This window comes from Jaculus jaculus, chromosome 1 (assembly GCF_020740685.1).
Source record: "Jaculus jaculus isolate mJacJac1 chromosome 1, mJacJac1.mat.Y.cur, whole genome shotgun sequence".
Classification (NCBI taxonomy): Eukaryota; Metazoa; Chordata; class Mammalia; order Rodentia; family Dipodidae; genus Jaculus; species Jaculus jaculus.
In genome coordinates, this window is record NC_059102.1 from 262,250,029 (window position 1) to 262,257,275 (window position 7,247).

Below are 7,247 nucleotides of genomic sequence, written 5' to 3' on the forward strand. Positions count from 1 at the left end.
TGGAGAGATGGCTTAGCGGTTAAGCGCTTGTCTGTGAAGCCTAAGGACCCCGGTTCGAGGCTCGGTTCCCCAGGTCCCACGTTAGCCAGATGCACAAGGGGGCGCACGCGTCTGGAGTTCGTTTGCAGAGGCTGGAAGCCCTGGTGCGCCCATTCTCTCTCCCTCCCTCTATCTGTCTTTCTCTCTGTGTCTGTCGCTCTCAAATAAATAAATAAATAATTTTTTAAAAAAAAAAAGAAAAAGACACCCGAGATTGACCTCTGGCCTTCATGTGCACGCATGTGTTCATGCACACACATATGGCCCCCCTCCCCCCGACATACACACACATACATAAAAATAAAAGGAGAAAAAAAAAAAAAACCCAAGGCTGTTGGAAAAAGGGCGAGCCGTAATTACGGCTCATGCCTAAACACCAGCACTTGTGATGCTGAGGCGAGAGGATTGCCTTGAGTTCTAGGCCAGCCTGGGCTACAGAGTGAGACCCTGTTTCAAAAAGGAAGGAGGACTGGGCATGGTGGTGCATGCTTTTAATCCCAGCACTCAGGAGGCAGAGGTAGGAGGATTGTCGTGAGTTCGAGGCCACCCTGAGACTCCATAGTGAATTCCAGGTCAGCCTGGGCTAGAGTGAGACCCTACCTAGAAAAACCAAAAAAAAAAAAGGAAGGAAGGGTACAGAGGGAGCACTAGTGGGATGTTCTTTGAGAGTTAGGGAGAGCTCAGATGTGCTTCCTCTATGCCAGTATATGCACACAAGGTTGTGAGGGGCGGGAATGGGCTTGTCCTTACGAGTGTCTATGAGGGTAAAGGGTCTCCACCAAAGGCCAGGTTCCTCTATATAAAGCATCTCAAATTATAAATTTCATTCATTTCAGTCTCTAGACCCTTTTAGTAAAAATTGATAAAAACCTTTGAGGATGTTCACTAGGATTTTGGTTTGAGAACAAAGGTTTTGCAGAATCCTTTCCAAAACATATGAAGTTATTTAGACCAAATTAGGTTCAAGAGACTATATATAGACTAGGGAAAAGAAATCACAACAAATTACACATTTGAAAGCATCTGGGAGAAGGGCGTGTGATGGCACATGCATTTAGTCCCAGCACGCCGGAGGCCGAGGTTGGAGATGGTTGTGAGTTCCAGGTCAGCCTGGGCTAGAGTAAGCTCTATTTCAAAAAACGGAAACAGAACAGTGGCAGAAGTCAGACACATGCAGGGTCAGGCTGACTGCGGCCACTCTAAACTGCTGCCAGATGAGCTATTCTGAGTTCAGGGGCTGCTGTTTGCTTGCGGCGGGGGAGAAAACTGTAATGCTCCTGTAAGTGAACCACCTCATCTCATCCACGCTCTGTAACTAACCGACGTAAACTCATTGCTGTTTTGCAAAACTGGAAGAAAAAGAAAGAAAGAAAGAAAGAAAGAAAGAAAGAAAGAAAGAAAGAAAGAAAGAAAGAGAGAAAGAAAGGGAAAAAGAAAAAGAAAAGAAAAACAAAACAGTTGTGAAATCAGACATGATGAAACATACCTCTAATCCTAGCACTTGGTGGGTAGAGGCAGGAGGATCAGGAGTTCAGGGTCAGTCATAGCTACATAGCAAGTTCCAGACCAGCCTAAGATACGTGACAGCCTGTTTAAACACATAAATAAGTAAGGAAAACACATTATAGGACTGGAAAGATGACTTAGTGGTTATAGACACTTGCTTGTGAAGCCAGGTTTTTTGTTTGTTTGTTTGTTGTTCGAGGTAAGGTCTTGTTGTAGCCCAGACTGACCTGGAATTCACTATGTAGTCTCAGGGTGCCCTTGAACTCTCGGCAATCCTCCTACCTCTGCCTCCCAAATGCTGGCATTAAAAGTGTGCACCACTGCCATGTTTGGCTAAGACCCAGGTTTGATTACCCAGAATCCATGAAAATCAGATGCACAAGGTAGCACATGTGTCTAGAATTTGTTTGCAGTGGCTAGTGGCTCTGACACACCCATTCTCTCTCTCTCTCTTAAAATAAAATAAATAAGTAAACTATTTAAAAAACCCACATTTTCAAATTCTAAAAAAGTTGCAGTCGTTTTTTGATTTTTGAGGTAGGGTCTCACTCTAGCCCAGGCTAACCTGGAACTCACTCTATAGTCCCAGGCTGACTTCAAACTCACAGCGGTCCTCCTTCCTCTGTTTCCCAAGTGCTGGGATTAAAGGCATGTGCACACACTTATACAATGGAGTTCTACTCAGCGGTAAAGAAAAATGAAGTTATGAAATTTGCAGAAAAATGGATGGACCTGAAAATGGTTATACTAAGTGAGGTAACCCAGGCCCAGAAAGCCAAGAGCCACATGTTCTCTCTCATATGTGGATGACAGATGACTGGGCTTCTGCGTGAGAATGAAAATACTTAGTATCAGAGGCCAGTAAGTTAAAAAGGAGACATAAAGGGAAGAGAAAGGAAGGGAGGAGGGTACTTAATAGGTTGATATTGTATATATGTAAGTACAATGATTGTGATGGGGAGGTAATATGATGGAGAATGGAATTTCAAAGGGGAAAGTGTGGGGGGTGGGGAGGGAGGGAAATACCATGGGATTTTTTTTATAATCATGGAAAATGCTAATAAAAATTTTAAAAATTAAAAAAAGGCATGTGCACAGCATCTCCTTCATTTATTTTTTATTTTTTTAAAAATATTTATTTTCAGCCAGACGTGGTGGTGCCTTTAATCCCAGCACTTGAGTGGCAGAGGTAGGAGGATTGCCTTGAGTTTGAGGCCACCCTGAGACTACATAGTTAACTCCAGGTCAACTGGGCCAGAGTGAGACCTTACCATGAAAAAACAAAACAAAACAAAACAAAACAAACAACAACAACAGAATATTTATTTTACTTATTCATTTAAGAGAGAATGAGCCCACCAGGGCCTCTAGCAGCTGCAAATAAACTCTGGACACATGTATTACCTTGTGTATCTATCTAGTTTATGAGGGTCCTGGGGAATTGAACCTGGGTCCTTTGGCTTTGCAGGGAAGTGCCTTAACCACTAAGCCATCTCTCCAGCCCTCTCCTTCCTTTTAACACACTTCTATCTTGCTTTCCTCACAAAACCACAAAGCCTTCTTGTTCCCTTGGTCCTTGGCAAATTCTTTCTCTGGCTCTCACTGCGTAGCTGATGATGCCAGGAACTCTGTCCTCAGCCCCCATCTGAGCTCACTCTGCATTCTCTCTGAGGTGTCTCCTCCATTTCCATGGTTTCAAGTTATGAATTAGTTATATGTGGTGACTCAGACTTGTCTCTGACCCAGATCTCTGTTCAACTGTATTATAGGATTCTCCAGTTAGAACACTTTTAAGTTCAACATACCAAAAACTGAAATCATCACCTTGTGCCCAACATTTCTTCCTAAGGTCTCCAGCTTTGTAAATGCATCATCCATTAGCCAACCAGTTACTAAGGCCAGAAAGCTAGGTAGTGTCAAGGACTTTATTCAAATAGTTATGCTAGCCTATTGACTTAACCACCTGTGATGGTTAATCCTGTCATCTTGATGGAATTTAAAATTATAATGAAAACAAAGTTCTGAGCATTTGTGTGGGATGTTTTAGATTAGGTTAAGGCAGGAAGACCAGTCTTCAATGTGGGCAGTATCCATGGCCGAGATCCTCTGATGCTTCCAAAGGAGAAAGGAGTTGAGTACCAGCATTCAGTGCTTTGGGCTTCCTGAATATGGATGCAACGTGACCAGCTGCCTCCAGGCCCTGCTGCTTAGCCTTCCCTTCAAGATGCACTGTAACCCCCTGGAGTGTGAGCAAAAATCAACCTTTCCTCCTTAAGTTACTTTTGTCAGGTTTTTTTTTTTTTTTTTTTTTTTGTGGGGGGAGGTTGAAAGAAGGGTCTCACTCTAGCCCAAGCTGACCTGGAACTCATCCTGTAGTTACAGGCTGGCCTTGAACTCACATTGATCTTCCTACTTCTACCTCCTGAGTGCTGGAATTAAAAGCATGCACCACTACACTGGGATTTGTCAGGCATTTTTTTTTTTTTTTTTTTTTTGCATCAATGAGAAAGGTGAAAATTCACTGCCTAAATAGCCTTTTATTTTTTTTTTATTTGCGTGTGTGTGTGTGTGTGTGTGTGTGTGTGTGTGTACGTGCATGGGTATGCCAAGGCCATTTGTTACTGTAAATGAGCACCAGATACTTGAACCACTTTTTACAGCCAGCTTATATGGGTGGCTTGGGAATTGAATCCAGGCTGGCAGGCTTTGCAAGCAAGCATCTTTAACTGGCAAACCACCTTCCTGGCTCCTGAGTATCTTTTTTTTTTTAATTTTTAAACTTTTATTTATTATATCTAGAGAATGGGCATGCCAGGGTCTCTAGCCACTGCAGACGAACTCCAGATGCCATCATGTACATCGGCTTAAGTGGGTTCTGGGGAGTCAAACCTGGGTCCTTAGGTTTCGCAGGCAAGCACCTTAACAGCTAAGCCATCTCTCACTAAGTTATCTATTTAAAAATATTTTATTTTTATTTATTTATTTGAGAGAGACAGAGTCAGACAGAGGGAGAGAGAAGGAGATAGATAGATAGAATGGGTACTCCAGGACATCCAGCCACTGCAAATGAACTCCAGATGCATGTGCCATCTTGTGCATGTGGGTTATGTGGGTCCTGGGGAATTGAACCTGGGTCCTTTGGCTTTGCAGGCAAGTGCCTTAACTACTAAGCTATCTCTCCAGATTTATTTATTTATTTATTTATTAGAGACAGAGAGAGGGAGAGAACGAGAGCGAGAGAGAGAGAGAGAGAATGGGCATGCCAGGGCCTCTAGCCACTAAAACAAACTCCAGACGCATGTGCCACCATGTGCATCTGGCTTATGTGGGATCTGGAGAATCGAACCTGGGTCCTTAGGCTTGCAGGCATGTGCCTCAATGGCTAAGCCATCTCTCCAGCCCCCCTAAGTATCTTTTCTATAACTTGTTTTTTGGTATTGGTGTGGATCAAACCAAAGGGCATATTCTAGGCAAACACTGTCAGCTCAATATGTCATAAATTGATTTTTAAAAATTGTTTTAAATATTATTTATTTATTTGAGATGGGGCAAACAGCTAGTGAATATGGGTGCACCAGGTCCTCTTGCCATTGTAAATGAACTCCAGATGCATAAACCACTTTGTGCATCTGGCTTTAGGTAAATACTGGGGAATTTAACCTGAGCTGTCAGGCTTTGCAAGCAAGTGCCTTTAACTGGTGAGGCATCTCTTCAGACCCAGAACTGATTTAAAAAATATATTTTATTTATTTATTTATTTGAGAGAGGGAGAGAGAATGAGGCAGGTAGAGAATGGACACAACAGGACTTCTAGCCATTGTAAATGGAACTTCAGATGCATGCGCCCCCTTGGGCATCTGGCTTATGTGGGTACTGGGGAATGGAACCTGGGTCCATAGGCTTTGCAAGCAAGTGACTTAACTGCTAAGCCATCTCTCCAGCCCCAGAACTGATTTTTTTAAGGTTTAGAGAGACTTTATTAGATTAAGAGGAGGAAGTACAGAGAAACCCTGCCAAGAGAGAGGCAGGAGGTAGTAAAGCCCACATGGGAGTAAGATTCCCCACCCCCCTCACATCTCAGTCCAGTTGGGCTGAGATGAGGGGCCTTCCCAGAGCAAGGACCTGGAAGTTTAGGAGAGGTTAACAGCCATATATATATATGAATGATACATACATATATATATTAGTTATTTTTAATTTATTTATTTGAGATGGAGAGAAAGAGAGGCAGATATATGGAGAGAATGGGTGTGCCAGGGCTTCCAGCCACTGCAGATTAACTCCAGATGCATGTTCCACCTTGTGCATCTGGCTTATGTGGGTCCTGGGGTATCAAACCTGGATCCTTTGACTTTCACAAAAGGCAAGCACCTTAACCGCTAAGCCATCTCTCCAGCCCCTGTTAGTTTTTTAGACAGAGTTCCATGTAGCTCAGCTAAGGCTGGCCTCAACCTCACTATTTAGCTGAGTATGACTTTGAACTCCTGATCTTCTTATTTCCACTCTCAAATGCTAAGATTCTATAGTCGTGGGCTACCACACCAGGCCAGAATTTTTCTTTCTTAAATGTATAAATATAGGGTTGGAAAGATGCCCCAGTGGTTATAAGCACTTGCTTGCAAAGCTGGATAGCTGGGTTTGATTCCCCAGTACCCACATAAAGCCATCCACACAAAGTGATGCATGCATTTGGAGTTTGTTTGCAATGGCTGGAAGCTCTGAGACTCTCTCTCTCTCTCTCTCTCTCTCTCTCTCTCTCTCTGTGTGTGTGTGTGTGTGTGTGTGTATGTGTGTGTGTATGTGTGTGTATGTGTGTGTGTCTGCCTCTCTCTCCAAAAAAAAAAAAAAAAATGCATACAATATTTTGGTTCTTCAAGGTAGGGTCTTGCTCTAGCCCAGGCTGACCTAGAATTCACTATAGTCTCAGTCTGGCCTTGAACTCATGGTGAATCTCCTACTTCTGACTTCCAAGTGCTAGGATTGAAAAAGGCGTGCACCACCATGCCTGGCTTATAAAAAATATTTTAATGTATTTTTTTAAAGATCTTATTTTCATTCATTTATTTATTTATTAGAGACAGGGAGAGGAAGGGAGGGCAAGAGAGTGAGAATGGATGCACCAGGCTCTCTAGCCACTGCAAATGAATTCCAGACACATGCGCCCCCTTGTGCATCTGGGTTACGTGGGACCTGGAGAATTGAGCCGGGGTCCTTAGGCTTCGCAGGCATGCGCCTTGACCGCTAAGCCATCTCTCCAGCCCTTAATGTCCTTTTTTATGTTTATTTTTATTAGAGAGAGAGAGAAAGGGAAAGAGACAGAGAGAGAGAATGGGTGTGTCAGAGCCTCTAAGCCACTGCAAACGAACTCCATAAGCATGAGCCACCATGTGAATCTGTCTTATGTGGGTTCTGGGGAATTGAATTGAATCTGGGTCCTTAGGCTTCCCAGGCAAGTGCTAAGCCATCTCTCCAGTTCTTTTTTTTGTTTGCTTGTTTTGTTTTTTTTGAGGTAGGGCCTCACTCTGGTACAGGCTGACCTGGAATTCACTATGTAGTCTCAGGGTGGCCTTGAACTCTTGGCAATCCTCCTACCTCTGCCTTCTGAGTGCTGGGATTAAAGGCGTGTGCCACCACACCCGGCTTCCAGTTCTTAATACATATATGGTTTTAGCAGGTAGGGCCTTGCTTTCTAGCCTCAGGCT